The sequence below is a fragment of the Acomys minous genome (assembly GCF_964271855.1).
Source record: "Acomys minous genome assembly, chromosome: 19".
Lineage (NCBI taxonomy): Eukaryota > Metazoa > Chordata > Mammalia > Rodentia > Muridae > Acomys > Acomys minous.
In genome coordinates this window covers 26,730,084-26,748,041 of record NC_140499.1, presented here as the reverse complement: position 1 = coordinate 26,748,041, position 17,958 = coordinate 26,730,084, and positions in this window count along the sequence as shown.

Below are 17,958 nucleotides of genomic sequence, written 5' to 3'. Positions count from 1 at the left end.
TATTGGGGGCACAGATGTTCAGAATTGTGATGTCATCTTGGTTGAATTTATCTTTGATGAGTATGAAGTGTCCTTCTTCATCTCTTTTGATATATTTTTGCTGAAAGTCTATTTTATTAGATATAAAAATGGCTGTACCAGCTTACTTTTTGTGTCTGTTTTATTGGAATACTTTTTTTTAGACTTTTATCTTGAAGTAATGTCTATCCTTGTGGTTGAGATGTGTTTCATGAATACAGAAAAATGTTGGGTCTTGTTTACGCATCCATTGAGTTGGTCTGCATCTTTTTTTTTTTTGCATTTTGTTTGTTTGTTTGATTGTTTTAAAGATATATATTATTTTATTAATTTGTTCTTGTTACATCTCAATGGTTATCCCATCCCTTGTCTCCTCCCATTCTTCCCTACCTCCCATTTTCCCCTTATTCCCCTCCCCTATGACAGTTCCTGAGGGGGATTTCCTACCCCTGTATATGCTCATAGGGTATCAAGTCTCTTCTTGGTAACCTGCTGTCCTTCCTCTGAGTGCCACGAGGTCTCCTCCTCCAGGGAAAATGGTCAAATATGAGGCACCAGAGTATGTGAGAAAGTCATGAATTCCTCTAAGTTCTAGTTAGAGGAATAAGACAATAAAAGAAGATCAAGGGGATCCAAATGGGAAAGAAAGAAGTCAAATTATGCCTATTCATAGAGGGTATGATAGTGTTCATACAGGACCACCAAATTTCTACTGGAGAACTCCTACAGGCTGATAAATACTTTCAGCAAAGTGGAGGGATGTAAAACTAACTCAGAATTCTCAACAGAAGAATTCGAATGGCTGAGAAACACTTAAAGAAATGTTGAACATCCTTAGTCATCAGAGAAATGCAAATCAACTATGACATTCCATCTTACACCCATCACAATGGCTAAGATCAAAAACTCAAGTGACAGCACATTGTGGCGAGGACATGGAGAAAGGGGGAAATTCCTTCATTTCTTGTGGGAGTGTAAATTTCTACAACTGCTTTGGAAATCAATCTGGCACTTTCTCAGAAAACTGAAAATAGAGCTACCTCAAGGCCCATATATTCCACTCCTTGGGATACACCCAAAAAATGTTCTACCACACAAGAAGGACTTATGCTCATAGCAGCCTTATTCATAATAGCAAGAATCTGGAAACAACCTAGATGTCCCTCATTCAAAAAATGGATAAAGAAACTGCGGTACATTTACACTATAGAATGCTACTCAGCTATTAAAAACAAGGAGATACTGAAAATTTCAGGCAAATGGATGGAGCTAGAAATGATCATCCTGGGGGAGTTAACCCAGACTCAGAAAGATATACATGGTATATACTCATTTATAATTGGACACTAGTCCAACTCCCCTGAAAGTCTTTACTTAGCAGGAGCTTAGGATAGATGTTGGGTCTTCCTGTTGGGACTCCATGGGAGAATGGGGAAATAGAAGATCCAGAGTGTCTTAGAAACCTGTAAGAATACCATTAAGACTTGCAGATCTGGATGCAGGGGGGTCTGCTCAAAATACTGTACCAATCAAACCCAGAACCCATATTCAGATCTAGACAATGGACAGCACATTCTCCACAGTTTTATGGAGAGCAGGGATTGATGGACACTCTGGTGCCCCCTATTTGACCACTTCTCCTTTGTGGGGAGGTCTGGTGGCACTCAGAGGAAGGGTAAGCAAGTTTCCAGGATGAGACCTGATAGGCTGTGATCATATGGTGGGGTGGGGGAGGAGGTTCCCTTCTATCACAGACCTAGGGGAGGGGAATAGGGTAAAAGATGGAGGGAGGAAGGGAGTAATGGGAAGATACAAGTGAGGGGATAATAATTTATATGTAATCTGAATAAATTACTTAAATAAAAAAAGAAAAAAGGAAAAAATTGAGCAAAAGTTTATGCTTATAATATCTTTTTGTTGATAATTTCAATCAATATATTTTAATGAATTATCTCTTAGGAGGAGGAGGAAAATAACAAGAACAAGAACAAGAGGAACAAGAAGAACAAAAAGAAAAAATATCCCAAATATGACATAAAACATCTACAGCAATACCACTGAGTTCCTTTGTGTTAACCATCTACTCTAGGGCATAGGACCTACCCTAAAGTATAGTTTATAGAGTCAGTGAGACTATTTAAAAATACTAATTATTCATTTGCAAGGGGTTGTCATTTGAGATAGCATTTTGATTGCAGATGGAGAATCATGTCTACACTCCACTCAGCACTGAGACCCAGTTTTGCTTGGAGTTGTATAAGCCATGTACAAACTGCCACAAACTATGTGAGTTCATATGTGCCTGTGTCCTGTTGTCTATAGAAGATCTTTTCTCTGTGTCTTTCATGCACTATGGCTTTTAAAATATTTCCCTTCCTCTTTTGTAGAGATTCTTGACGCATGAAGAGGGGTATTTGATGAAGATATCTTATTTAGTGCTCCAGAGTTTCTCACTTTCTACATATTGTCCTGTTGTGGGTCTCTGCTTTAGTTCCCTACTATTGCAGGACATAGCTTCTCTGATGATGGTGTCTGAGCCAGACAATGTTATATGGGTATATCAGAATGCCGTTAGGGGACTGATTATTGCTAGTACTTTTCTGTTTGTTTGTTTTTGTTATTTTTTTGGAGGATAATAATATTTTGTTTTTTCTATCATCCATGATCTACATATCTTCAGGTCTTGGCCACACAAGCAGTTTCAGGAACTGATTCTATCTCATCTAGTGGGCCTTAAATCCAATCAGATATTTGTTGGTTATTTCCACAACTTTTGTTTCCTTATTGGTCTAGAATATTTTGCAGGCTGCTCACCACTGTATATAATAGGATTTATAGCAGTGTTGGTGTTTAGCCTTCTCCTCTGGTTGTGTTCAGAATGCCTTCTAGTTTATAAATAGTAGTCAGTAGGAATAAAGGCTCTAGCACAGTGTCAGCTCAACTCCTCTGTGTTCAATGGGATATGTATTGGCTGCCTGCAGCAACAGGGCCTTATCATCAGGTTGTGGAGAGCATTCAAATAGCCTTGGCAATAGCCTCAGTTGTTTGTGGTTTCCATAGGGCCCCTCTGGCTAACAACTTAATTAAAAGTAACTCATTTCTGGCACTTGGGGCATTAGTCTTCCTCATTATTTGGTGACTCCATTTAGATTAATTTTATACATGTGTATATTTTATGAAGCCTTTATTGCAGTAAGTTTCCATATAACCCTTCAAATGGTCCTACCTTGTTTCCTTGCCTTAATCCCCTCCTCTCCCACTGCTCATTTAATCCTTTCATTTCAAGCTCTTCCTTATCCCTTTATAACTATATTCTAGGGAAATAAACTTATATTTAGGTCTAATTCTGATTATTTTTTGTTTGTTTGAGTATGTGCTGGCTTGGGTTGGATTTTGTGTAGATGATGCTGAGTGAATTATATTTGCTAAAAGATCAAGCTAGTAAAGTATTTAGCAATCTGTAAACAAGCTGGCCAGGTATCAAGGCCGGGCTATGTGGCCCATTTAGACTTATGTCACCTTTCAGCTCGTCAATTATTTCCTTCATGTAACATTGTATAATTTCTGGATAGTAACTAAAAATTTTTATTAGTTTTACAGAGTTATTAAAGTTGGCTGAACATTAGAAATTTCTGAACATTGGCTGGAGACTACATACATGATATTAAGTTATAAAGTAATATAGGATATTAAATTCCTAAAAGTAGAAAATATTGATTTTTTTAAAAAAGAAGTTTTCTCAGAATTAAAATTTAACAACAGTAATCTTCCATTGATTTGGCAGAAAACAATTATTTCTTAGATGCTGAATTTCATACAGTATTAAGAACATATAACTTTTCTTTAAATTTCACATCTGTAAAACTTTGATTAAATATGCATGAATTCACTTATGAAAAATAACTTATTTTAATTATACCAACTAAAATTGTATAGTTATTTTCTAATACACTATTTTTATCTTCTCTAAGTTTCTTCTACATTTTGCTTAATGTAATATTAAGGGTTCTATTGTGTTTTAATTAGAACTTGGTTTTGGTAAAACATTTCATAGTTAAAACAGAAAGTGAACCAACATATGATGATGCTACCTAAAGCGTGGAAGCCCAGATTCATAAGGATTCAAGAAAAAAGCACCACTCTTCCAGTTTTTCCTTGAACTTAGGTTAGAGGTATGCCAGAAGACAGAATCAGGAAAGCAAAACATAATCTTCTCATTTTAACAAATGACTGTTAAAATATTTACAGAATGAATGAAACTTTTTGCAGCTGTATAATTAAAAATATATAACCAACATTAATAAAATTTATTTTACATTCATTAGCAAAGAAACAGATATTTTACTTCTTCGTGATTAAGGATGCAGTGGTGATAATCTAATTTTGGAGAAAATTAGGTTCATTAATTTTAAAATGATAAACGCATACTATGTATAATGCGTATTTAGAAAACCTAAGGATATCGTAGATAAAAACATGGCTGAGTTTTCCCAAGCACTTTGATGTAACTGCCCTTGAAAACCACACCGTCCCTGTCCTACATCCTCTCCAATAGGACTCTCACATTCCGTAACTGATGTGGGTGGTGGCTCCTGCTTCTTTTCCCATCCCTGCCTCTAGGCTTTGAGTAATAGCTGAAAATGTTATTTATTTATTTATTTATTTATAATTGTTTATTTGCTCACTTTACATCCTGGCCATAGCCCCATCCTTCTCACCTCCCAGTCCCATCTTCCCTGCCTCTCACCCACCCCCTTCACTTAATCCTCAAAGAAGGGGAACCTCCCTTCCCATATACCCCCAGATCATTAAGTCGAACCAGGGATGAACATGTCTTCTTCCCCTGTGGCCTGTCAATGCAATCCTGCCAGGGGGAAGTAATTGAAATGTGTGTAAGCATCCATGTCAGAGATAGCCCCTGCCCCGCATACTAGGGGACACATATGAATCCTGAGCTGGCCACCAACTACATCTTTGCAAAGTCCTTGGTTGGTGCTGCAGACTCAGCAGGCCCCTCTGGGCACCGGTTAGTTGGCTCTGTTGGCCTTCTAAAGTTTTCAAAAGAACTAGCACGTAACATCAACCAGGTTTGGGGACTTTCTCTTTATTATATGAATTCTTTTAGCTTTCGGTGGCTAAACTTCCACTATGATTTATCAACCTCTGACCCTTAAAACATTAAACATGATTTGCATTTAAGTAGAAGACACAACTGTAGTCAGAATTCTATTTCCTCATTACAAATAATAAAAACTTAGTAAGAAAAATGTTGATATCATACATCTTTCTGTCTTTCCTTTCTTAAAAGCATCTATGAGCAACTTTTTGTTACATCTACTTTGCATACATATATATGAATAAACATACATATGCATATATTATTTCCAGAAACAGTTAGTGATTAAGTAGCCTTACATGACCTTTTGAACCCAAAGGTAGCTATAGCAGACTTGAAACAAAATAAGAATGTTAAATTAAGTCCCTATAGAGATTTGGAAACTCTGAAATAAAGTTTCCTTATACCTATCTATAAACAAACTTTTCTATCCTGCAAGATGTATAATTTTATATGCTGCTTCAGCATAGAGAATACGTTCTTCTGTTTTTTTTTTTTAAATTAGCACTTCATAAAAACTGTTCAATACATGAAGGAAATACAACTGAACCTGCATGCACATGACCGACCTTTCTATTGCAGTAGAGGTGTACATATTGCTTCAGTAATGCCGATGAACAGGGAACCAGAGGACCTCATTTAACGATGGAGCAGTAAGTACTGTGGATTTGAGTTCTGCTTTGCGTAGAGGGGGCCTCACATTGTCACTGCGTAGGCACCAGCATGCAAGAGAGTCAGCTTTCTCTAAGCTATAAGTAGACATTGCTCTCTTAGCTGAGCCTGCAATATCTGGGCTCCAACTTACACAACTGGGTATTCGAGGCTTTGCTGTAATAACACAATGAACATGAGAAATAAAATAGGATTACCTTAGCGTCTGCTCACAACATTGCAAAACAGTCAGCTTCAGGGCTGACGCGGTATGGAAAGTCGGGGCCCTGTGCTTAAAATGAAGGTTTTCTGTGCAGCCAGTTTATTTCCCTGGTCTGCAGAGCAGCTCCAAGTCTCCATAATGTAATGCCTCATCAGTGGTTTCATTGTCATGGTTACACTGATCACCTGAGCAGGGTGAAAATCTGGAATTTGAAGAAAAATATATGTATATAAATTATTTTGTTATACTTCATCCTCCTTTCCCTATTCTCCTTCTCCTTTCATATTTGTCAACACTATTCCTTCTCAATTCTTAGTTAGTAGTCCTGATTTTCCTGTCTACAGTGCATCACTTTGTGTAGATATAAATTTTACTGGTGCTGCCATGGAAGCCATGGGTCTCAGGCTTAAGATTGGTTATAATCTCAACAGCTCAATGTGTAGAAAACATAAAGGAGAAGAGAAAAAAAACATAGTCATATTTAGAAGGAAAAAATAGAACACACTATTCATGATTGATTGATTGAGTAAAGATAAGGAGAAGTATTATTGTCAAATATTTATGCATGTGAGAGACTACACATGAAAAGTGCACTTCTCCAAAGGGGACATGAGTAGTGGGGAAGAATCAATATAAGCTATAATTTTTCAGAGATTTTTTTTCAAGTTGGGAAGTTGATACTTCTTTCAAGAGAATAGTTTGGAGTTATTGGAAAAACCTAATTCTCAATGGATTCAATCTTTCCAATAAGCTTACTGTTATGCTGTAAAGTAGAAATTTTGCAGAGGTGCCTTCCTGGTCCCAATCATCTGACAGGTAATGCACTCTTTGGTGTTCCTTATTGGTCCCACTACATACCCTGGTGACTGACTCTTCTCTTCCTGTCATGCTTCCATATTTATAAGCACCTCTTACCCACTTGGTAAGTCTGTCAGGGTGTAAATACATTGCTCAAATGGGACCCCATCCCTTCAGCTGAGTCCTCCCAATCTGTCCCCAGCTAACTACTGCTGTTCTAGCATGCATCCTGTATTCTCTAGGATGGGTGTGGAACTATAACAGTTTTGACGTAAGCTTAATTACAGGAAAGATCCAGAGTCTCCATATCCTTGGCTTCAAAATTCATTGAGGCTGTGTTTAGGCAATAGCTGCACTATCACAAAGCTTCCTGTTAGAGTCTAATTCATGTGGGTGCAAGTTCTTATTTTTTTTAAAAATAAGCATTCTTGTATAACTTACCTTTTATATCAGGAGGGGAGCATGATTATATCACACCACTACCACAGATTATGCAGTTAAGCCTCTCCCTCTAGTAGAAATCCCAGCGTCAGCAATCTGAAGGGTAATGACAAGTGTAATCCTGGGGAAGACACTTTCTTAGCTATGGTGTCTCCCCAGCCAGGTACGCATGACTTTCTTTTTAGAAATGGGAACATGTTTCATTCTCATTCAGAAGGGCAAATAGAATAAACACCAGAAGCAGTTGAAGAGAGGGAACAGGACGGAAACCTACCATAGATGACCACTGAAAGACTCCACCCAGCATAGGATCAAAGCAGATGCTGAGACCCACAGACAAACTTTAGGCAGAGCACTGGGAGTCTTATGGAAGAGTTTGGGGATAGAAGGACACTGAGGGGACAGGAATTCACAAGAAGACCAATAGAACTCAAAAATCTGGGGCAAGGTGTGTGCGTGGGGGGGGGAGAGTGCTGCAGAGACTGACACACCAAGCAAGGACCATGTATAGTGAGGACATAGATACCCTGCTCAGATGTAGACAATAGACAGTTCAGTCTCCATGTGGGTCCACTAATATGGGAAACAGAGGGTGTCTCTGACATGGACTCTGTTGCCCACTTGTTGATTACTTCCTCCTGGCAGGGTGGCCTTGCCAGGCCACAAAAGAAGAGGATACAGCAGTCCAGATGAGACTTGATAGGTTGGGGTCAGATGTTAGAGGACGGCAATTTCTCTTTATGAGGACTAGGGCAGCGGTGAGGGGAAGAGGGAGGCAGAGTGGGACTGGGAAAAGATGAGGGAGGGGGATACAATTGGGATGTAAAATAAATAAATTAAAAATAATAAATTAGTGCATCTCTGTGGGTTGAAGGCCAGCATGGTCTACAAAACGAGTTCCTGGACAGCCATAGATACAAAGAGAAACCAATAAATAAAATAAAAGTAAATAAATCATAAAATAACAAAAAGACAAATATATACTACTAGCCTTTACAGATTCAGTAGACTAAATTCTCAGACTCCTCAAAACAACCACGATATGTCACGCCATGACTTAGCTATATGCTTGCATGGCTACAAGTAGCATGTAAAAAGAGAAAAAAAAGCACAGAACTCTGTTTGGGTGAAAAATTGATGTTTGATGCACACCTTTGAGAATTTCGTATGAGTTTCAACGATATTTACTGTCTTCGCAACTTATCCAAGATCGACTCCCCCTTCCTAGCCACCCAACCTGTGTCTTCTTTTTTCACTCCTTAAGACAGATTGGTGTTGCCGGTGTATTCATAGATGTGTGTCCCCCCCCTCTCCCCACTGGAGCGTGATTCATCTGGATGATTCTAGACGAGGGGTAAATGAGGTGGAAGAACTGTAGCACCCAGATCAGCGACACAACAGGGCTGTTCTACATATAAACTCACAGAAGTGGATATAAGAGCTCATGCAGTCTCAAGCCAGACAAAATCTCAGCGAGGAGAGGGGAGGTGAGCAGTAACTCACCCTGGCGGAGGACTGACAGGCAACTGGAAGCTCCAAAGCAAGGGAGAGTCGCTTGTCTGGTATATTATTAACCGATGAGATAAGCATAAACTGTATCTTGTTTCTTGGGTAGAATTTGTTTTGGTAACATGCTAAAGGCAGACATTTCCCAGCAATCAGCAAGTAATTGTATTAATATTTATGTATTTTTGTGTGATAGAGAAAGAAGGAAAGAAGAGAGAGAGAGACAGAGACAGAGAGAGAGAGAGAGAGAGAGAGAGAGAGAGAGAGAGAGAGAGAAAGACAGAGAGAGACAGAGAGAGAGAGACACAGAGAGAGAGAGAGAGAGAGACAGACAGACAGACAGACAGACAGACAGAGTGACCACACAGGAGGCGAGAGAATAAATTGTAGCAGTCTCACTTCCACACTGTACGTTCAGGGGGTGGAATTCAGGGTGCCACGCTGAAGCCAAGGCTCTTTACTTTCTCAGCCGTCTTGTTGCTTACTTTTCTATCTCCAAATCCATACATATAAATGAATAAGAACACTGACAAGAAAATATGGTAAAAATGAAAAAGGAAGATGTACAGTCCATTATTGGCCCATGAGGAATAGTGAGTAAAAATTTTTTACTGAAGGGGAGTAAACATAGAAAGGAACATGGTCAGAACACTCTCCACAGTAGAGTGGAGAGTGGGATATTACTTTCTCACATACTCTGGTGCCTCACCTTTGACCATGTCCCCTGGAGGGGGAGACCTGGTGGCACTCAGAGGAAGGACAGCAGGTTACCAAGAAGAGACTTGATACCCTATGAACATATACAGGGGGAGGTAATCCCCCTCAGGAACAGTCATAGGGGAGTGGAATAAGGGGAAAATGGGAGGGAGGGAAGAATGGGAGGATACAAGGGATGGGATAACCATTGAGATGTAACAAGAATAAATTAATAAAGGAGAAAAAAAAGTAAAAAAAAAAAAAAAGAAAGAAAAAAAGAAAGGAACATGGTATCGCTGCCTCCAGTCACCTTTTGAACATGAAGTTTGTGAGTGCATGCACCAGTCATTATGCATTTCAACTATTGTGTGAAATAGATCCTTAAAGAAAATAACATAGCTGTGACTGATGCGGACCTCCTTCCCCTGTAAATGGTCATAGGGTATCAAGCCTCTTCTTGAAAGACTGCTATCCTTCCTCTGAGTGCCGCCAGGCATAGGGGAATGCAGTAAGGGGAAAATGGGAGGGAGGGAGGAATGGGATGATACAAGGGATAGGATAACAATTTAGATGTAATATGAATAAATTAGTAAAATATATTTTAAAAAGAAAAAAATGAAAATAACATAGCTATCACATTGGAAGAAATATAGTGCCCATGAATTTGAGAGAAAATCAGGGGCGACTGGACATACACGGAGGGATTGGAAGGAGAACAGAAAAGGGGAAAGATAATGCCGCTATATTTTAATTTCAAAAACTAAAAAAAATAGAGTACATTAGGGGACATATATAGATTCATACGGATTTGAATAAAAAGTAAAAAAAAACACATGCAGTCTTAGAGTCCGGCCAAATAAAAACAGGTTTTGAATGCCAACAATGCCCCTTTCTCCCTGAAAAAATAAATATTAAAATTTTCAATCTTTCTCAATTTTAGGTCAGGCTGAGCATTTTAAATAGAATCTCTTGCTATTTGGGACTTCTTAAGAAACCGTTTGCATTTGATCAGTGTGAGCCTACCCTCATCTCAACTGTCAAAGACAGAGCTTAGCCTGAGACAGTGGCAAACAAACCTCAAAAGGCCAAAATGACCAAAAGGGCTTTGTGGGAAGCTTGCCTTTTTTTCAGTGGTCTTCAACTACTTTTCAGAGCAAGTTACTGCTGGTCTATGAGAGCAAATGCCCAGCTAAGTGCTGGTGTTCCTCTAAATGCACACACGTGGACTGGGTGATTTATATTTGAAAACTGTCTAAGAGACAAATACATTAACTACATACTTCTTTTTGAGAATAGCTACTGTTTTCCAGATTAATATTAAATATTGAAAACTTTCTTGCCCTATTCAGGGCCATATTCTACATTTGAATGCAGTTACTTAAGTATTATGACAAATTAATTGTAAGTAATCAGAAAGAAGAGCTTTTTACACCCTCTGTCAGAATTAGTGAGTGATGAGGTTACACCTCTGAGAGCACCAAAGTAGAAAGGCAGGCAACTGCGCTCACATTTTAATTTCATCAACACGAAATAATTCTTAGATAATATTCTGTTTGTTGCTCCATTGCCCTCAACTTCTCCCATTAGAATCTTCTAAGCAAATTTTAGTGATGCCTGGGCAATCATTTTCCTGTTGTTTTATGATTCTCAGCCTGCCTATTCATTCATGCACCCAGCAGTTTATTCTGTAAATGACTGAGCCTTGGGTGTGGGCCAGGCATTGTGCTATGCACTCAGGGTGGGAGAAGCCAAAGGAATTCAGTTTCAGCTCCCAGAGCCTACAGACAGGACAGTGAAGTGCATGAGAACATTTATATAGCACAAGAGAATAAGCATATGAAGACAAACATATCACCACAACCATGTTGGATTCCATAATGTTGGGAAGAGAAGATGCCCCCTAAACTTCACTTGGATGCATTAATTCTTCAGGTAGATGGAACGTTATAAGGAAATACATAAAAACTACATCTGAGGCCATAGGTAGGCTAACACATAGTGACAGGGAGTCCAAAAACTTCAGATAAATGGACATACTGTAACAAATAGTTGGCTCAAAATGGTCAAAAGTGTAGATAAGCCCAAGGGTAATGACAAATCTTGATTAACACATATTGAATATTTTTCCATGAGCTTTTAATACAAGTCAGTTATAGAAAGTCAATAAAGCCCAACAAATCAATTTGAGCAGAGTGGCTAGTTTTAGCCGCACAGTAAATTATATTTAAAATTTGTATAGACTCAAACCAGTATCATTGCAGTAGGTGAAAAATGTATCATAACGCAGTGAAGATTAAAAGTTCCTACTGTTGTTTTCAAAATTTAGTATTGATTGCTTTAGAATCAATGTTAAAGCTGGGCACTGTGGTGCTTGCCTATAATTCTAGTACTCAGGTAGGCAGAGACAGGCGGATCTGTGAGTTCAAGGCTAACCTGGTTTACAAAGCAAGTCCAGGACAGCCAAGGTCACACAGAGAAACCACTTCATGGAAAAAAGAAAGCAAGAAAGCCTAAAAGGAAGGAAGGAAGGAAGGAAGGAAGGAAGGAAAGAAGGAAAGAAGGAAGGAAGAAAGAAAGGAAGGGAGAAACAATTTTAATTATTTAAATAATCAATATTACTCTGGAAAAACTGAATGTATAAATAGAGAGGGCATTTTTTCCAGTACCGAATGTATAGCAGAAGTATATTTCTACTAGTCACAGTATATTTAAAAAGTCACATCAGTTTACTCATTATGTAAATTAAGCAGCTTATAAATACGGCTAATTTTTCTCTCTAAAGTATCAAGGATCCATGAAAATAATTAGGAGTCTTTTAATGATAATCCTAGGGAAGAAATCCAGAGAAACTGGGTAGATCTCTGGAAGCACTTTCTACTTGGGGTATTAGCTAATACAAGAAGAAAAGCACAAGTCTCTGAAAGAAAAAAAAAAAGGAGGTTTCAAAGTAGCCACAGGGTATGGGGAAGGGTCAAAGAGAAGAGGTTGCTATGGAAAAACTTTATACTTCAAGAAACTAGCAAAATTGTTCAAAGAGTTTCAGTACTAAGTTTTAGCCCATATGACTCTCCATAGAAGAAGATAGGACTGCCCTAGGCCTGAATACCTAACTAAATTTCAAGCAGAAATTCTTGTACATTGTATAAAACAACTGGAATTATAGAAATATTTGCCATCATGAAGATGATCCAAGAAAAGCAAGACAAATTAAAATAGGCAACTAGCTGGGTCTCGTGCCTCCTGAGAGATGAGGCCGGAGGGGTCCAAGTCACCTTTAGTTTAATAGAAATCTGTGCTACATGAAAGCCTGTTTCATCGTACACACATCTGAGTAATAAAATACCAGAGCTGGAAATAATTGAGTTTCTATCTGATTTTAAAACAATAAGAGCTTAAAAATAAAGGTAAACAATACAGAGAAGAATTTGAACAACCAAGAAACAGAATAGAAAGGTTTTTAAATTTCTTTTAAATTTTAATTTTAATTTTTTATTTTTTATTAATTTATTCTTGTTACATCTCAATGGTTATCCCATCCCTTGTATCCTCCCATTCTTCCCTCCCTCCCATTTTCCCCTTATTCCCCTCCCCTATGACTGTTCCTGAGGGGTATTACCTCCCCCTTTATATGCTCATAGGGTATCAAGTCTCTTCTTGGTAGCCTGCTGTCCTTCCTCTGATTGCCACCAGGTCTCCCCACTCAAACTAAGGTGCCAGCCAAGGACAATACAGGCTGTAAACTTTAAACCCCCACCCAGATCTAGCCAATGGACAGAACACTCTCCACAGTAGAGTGGAGAATGGGATATGACTTTCACACACACTCTGCTGTCTCAGAATGGAAAGTTTAACTAAAAGTATTTTTGATATAGACAGAAAAAAAAACCAAAAATAAATATAGAAGAAAGAGTAAGGCACTTATGTAAATAATACAATGATAAGTGAGATTGCTCATATGTGTGTGTAAAATATAAGAGAGAAAAATAAGACTGGGCCAAATGACTCTCTGAAGAGTCAATTGGACTTTCCAACAAATGACTGAGATGATCCTCACACATATTGTAATAGGATTGGTGACAGCCAAAGCTGAGCATTCATTTTATTTTTTAAGGAGGCAGCAGAAATGTACATGTTTAAATAGCAACTCCATAGTCACTCTACTGTCGGTGTAAACTGTGCAAGCCAGAATCCAGTGAGGTGACTGATTGATTAAAAAAACAAAGAAAAATTAGTAGAAAATGTACTGTATTTTTAAGTTACAGTGTAGTGGATCAGTCTAATATCCATTTACACAAGCAAAATGAAACTACTCCCAACACATGTGGTATATAAAAGTCATTCCTTGTCATTTTCTAGACTTGAGTATAAAAGACAAACAAATGTTTCCTAAAGACTAGTCAATAGAATGTTACTTTGGAATTCTACTTCACAATGTGTTCTGAAAGACAGCAAAATGCTAAATACCATGAAAATGATTAATTAATGAAACTGCATAAATGCATGATGTCCCACCAGACAGTGCTTCTAAGAATGTGAAAATTATGAATAGTAAGAAAGTAGGCAAAGGATCTGCCATAAAAATAACCTTAAGTTTTCACATATAAAAAGAATATAAATATTATAAGCTCTTAACTTTAATTACTATTAGACTTATGACTTTTAAATATGAAGCTTTAATTGGTGAAGTCAGACTAGCACTCCTATGGGAGGATGAGAAAAGTGTTGTAATTAGAAGACAGGAGAAAAACATGGAATTGCTAATATTTATGCATTCACCTTAAATTTGATGCATCTAGTTCTAAGCAGACTCAGTCTGGATTCATACTCACAGAGATCTACCTGCCTTTGCCTCCTGAGCCTGGGAATGAATGGTGTGTGCCACCATGCCTGGCTATTACTCAAGTTCTTAATTGATGAGCTCTACATATTTACAAATATTTATATATTTGCTTCATGGACATTTATGTTAGAACTATATATTTGTTATCTCTCCTCGAGTAGTAACTGGTGCTTAAGACAGTTTATTTTCTCTTGTCTACAAAATTTTCCCTTCTAAGTAGTTGTTTTGTTTTGATTCAGTATTTCCTGACTGGAATTTCTCCACTGTAGAATGACAACATATATTCTGTGTGATTGTATGATAGAAGTATGCAATTTGCTTATTGTTTTTTTTTTTACTGGGGGCTGCAATTAAAATATTGCATTTAATCTCCAAGAAGACTTTGAAAATTCTAAGATTGAGAGTATGAAAGAGTATAGGGACTTTTGATGTTGTATTTATTGCATTTTGCCTTATAATAAGGCCATTAGTGTATGGAGGACAAATATTGTAATGTTGTGGTTTGTATGAGAATGACCTCCAATGCCCCATATATTTTAATACTTTGTCATCAGTTGATAAAACTGCTTCCGAAAGACTGGAAAGTGTGACCTTGTTGGACGAAGCATGTCACTGGAGAACTGAGAGGCTTGAAGGCCTCATATCATCCTTAGTCTGTTCTCTATTTATTGCTTGTGTTCTGTAAGCTCCCATCTGCTTGTCCAACTGTCTGTTACCGTACCTTTGTTCAACCACCTTCGAGTCTAACTCTCTGAAACTGTAAGTCAATTAAACACTTCCTTTTATAAGCTTCCATGGTCACTGTGTTTTAATAGAGCAGCAGATTAAGAAATCACCAAGACAGTTAGTATACACATCACTACAGTATACCTTTGCTCCAATAATTAACAAAACTAATTATAATTTTGGTATATAACCCCTGTTTCTCCCTCCCATGTGTATTCATTATTTCTATGGAATTCACAACCATTTATTTGTCTGTACTAAAAACAAATCTACTTTCAGTGAGTAGGGTATTGCTGTATGCATATTTTGCTCATACTTACTATTCCGTCTGAGTTTGTTTCTTAGAACCCATCACACTTTAAGTGAATCTAATATTAGTATATCTGGCATGAAATTACTTGCCTCTTTCCTAATGTATGTTGTCTTTATGAGGCACGCAATAATTACTGGTGACTTCAATTATTCATCATTATCTATAGACTCCATGAAGTCTACTCACATTATAGGTCTTTCTTTGAATGTATTTCTCTATTTAACATCACTGCATGTTCTTTGTCTGTGGTAACAAGATGTGATTGGCTGAATTCCTGCTCCTGCCACTTTGCCATGCCTCTAACCAGTATGTACATTGTGTCCTTCTAACTGCATGATAAAATAAAGCCTTTCTTCTATTAAAAAAATAAAATAACCCATTCTATATCGCTCCTTGAATGGCACATTGTTAACTAAATATTTAAAAGATAATGATTGTACTGATTTAGAATATTTTATAGGTTGTCGTTTATTTCTCTTCTTTAAGCATTATTAAAATATCTGGCTCTAAGAGTTCCATATATGAATAACTAAACCTTATCTCATGCCTGGTTATTGTATTTTCTGGAATGATCTTATTACTAACAGTTTAGGCACATCCTTGATTGACATTTTTCAATGTCTTGTGATAATCTTGGGAACAAGATTTTTATACCTTCTTTAAAAACATCAATTAGTGCTACCTTCCCTTTTAGCTTTTGTATTTTATACAACAAGATTTGCAAGTCCCAAGATATTATATTGTTACTCATGATTATGTCATTTTCCCTTTACTTTCCACAGTTGTCATTTTTAGCAAAAGTAGAAAGATCTTGCATCCAGGTTGTAAAACGTTTAGCATTTCTGTAATCTTTAATATGATATGAGCCCCTATATACAGCTTACATTGGTATAAACACTGGATTAGTTTGTTACTATCTATATCACTTGAATCTTGATTCTTAGTGATCACACGCACAGACACACACACACCAACCAACCCACCCACCCCCACACAATATGTATGTGTGTGTGTGTGTGTGTGTGTGTGTGTGTGTGTGTGTGTGTGTGTGTCTGTAGTAAAGACTAAGTAAGAGTTGATGAGGGGAAGATAGAAAGAAGGATACAATTGAATGACTTTAGGCATGTTGGTATGGATGTCTATCATCCAAGATTAGGCAACTGATAATAATCTTTTATTTTAGTTACTTTTCTGTTTCTATGATTGAATATTCTGGGAGAAAAGCAAGTTATGGAGGAAATGTCTAGCTTTTGGCTTGCAGTCAGAGATTGGATATAGCACATCATTGCATGCAAGTGATGACAGCAGGAGAATAAGCTCTGTGTTTTAGACAGGAAGCAGATCAATCCACTCATTCCCATACAGGAAACAGACATAACAGGACCATAAAACACAAACCCACCCACGGTGATGTACTTCCTCCAATGGGCTCTACCTCTTAAATGTTCCATATCACCCCAAATACTAACATTTCTGAAGACCTGTGGAGGACATAGTCAAACCACAATGTACGAAAATTTTATCACATCAAGGCTTGGTTGTTGTAGCTTACAGAGTCAAGATTAAAAGAAGTGACACCAAAGCATAGAATGTTTAAGTTTGCATTCTGCTGAATGCTGATCTAATACTTACTAATTTGAGCAAATTCTTAGTCCCATTCAATTACTTTTTCATAGGTAAAGTTATGACACAAATAGTGAATGATATACATGATTACTATGGGCAATAAATAGCTGTATTTATGAACTGTGAATTCTGTTACTAAGTACTTATCAAATGAGGGACACTCTGGCATTTAATTAACAATAAGTATTGACATAAGAGGCTTGACTATGTAATTAATATAGCATTTCTCTAAAACTATGTATTTGCTCTGTGTTAAGGAATCCATTGATTTTCATGGTTACATGAAATACACACACTTTCGTATCATAGCATATGAAATTTGAAAGTATCCCACAGGCACAATGTATGTCACTCTTTGATATTTTTATATTTGTTTTGTGAATATGTAGAAATATTGGATTGCAAAACTCAGGTCTAACTCAGCCCTAAGCTTCACAAAGAAATTTTTTTTAAACACAATTCTTCTAGCAATATTTTCTGTATACTTAAATTCTTTGCCTAGTCACTAGTACCAACAGAATTAGCATCCTAACATGTATTCTAAAATATTCTTTATTTATGTCTCTATTTCAATTTAACCTAAAGAAATGCACATACAAGAGTTTTAGCAGTGTTTTATAAACCTAGCTTCCTGTATTTTTTATGAAGAGTATATATCAGAGTTTACACTTTTAAGCTTCTTTGAGGTTATCTTTGGTTACAATAAGTTGTTCTTCAACAACTTGTGTCTGCTTTTATATGCAGTGCTCACACCGTGTCCTTCGGTGAGTCTGATCCTGGCAGGGTCACTAAGGAAAGTAAAAGAGGTATCACACAGTTTTGCAGTGTGCCTCAGGAAGTGCGTGGCTCTGCTGTTTGAAGCATGTATTTAAATCAACCTGGCAAAAGTAGAATAAGCTATCCGAAGCACGTTTTTGAACTCTCTACCCGTGCAGTACATAAATCACCTCAGGCCCATAGGCAGAGAACACAAAAGAATTCCACTCCAGACACAAAGGAAAACC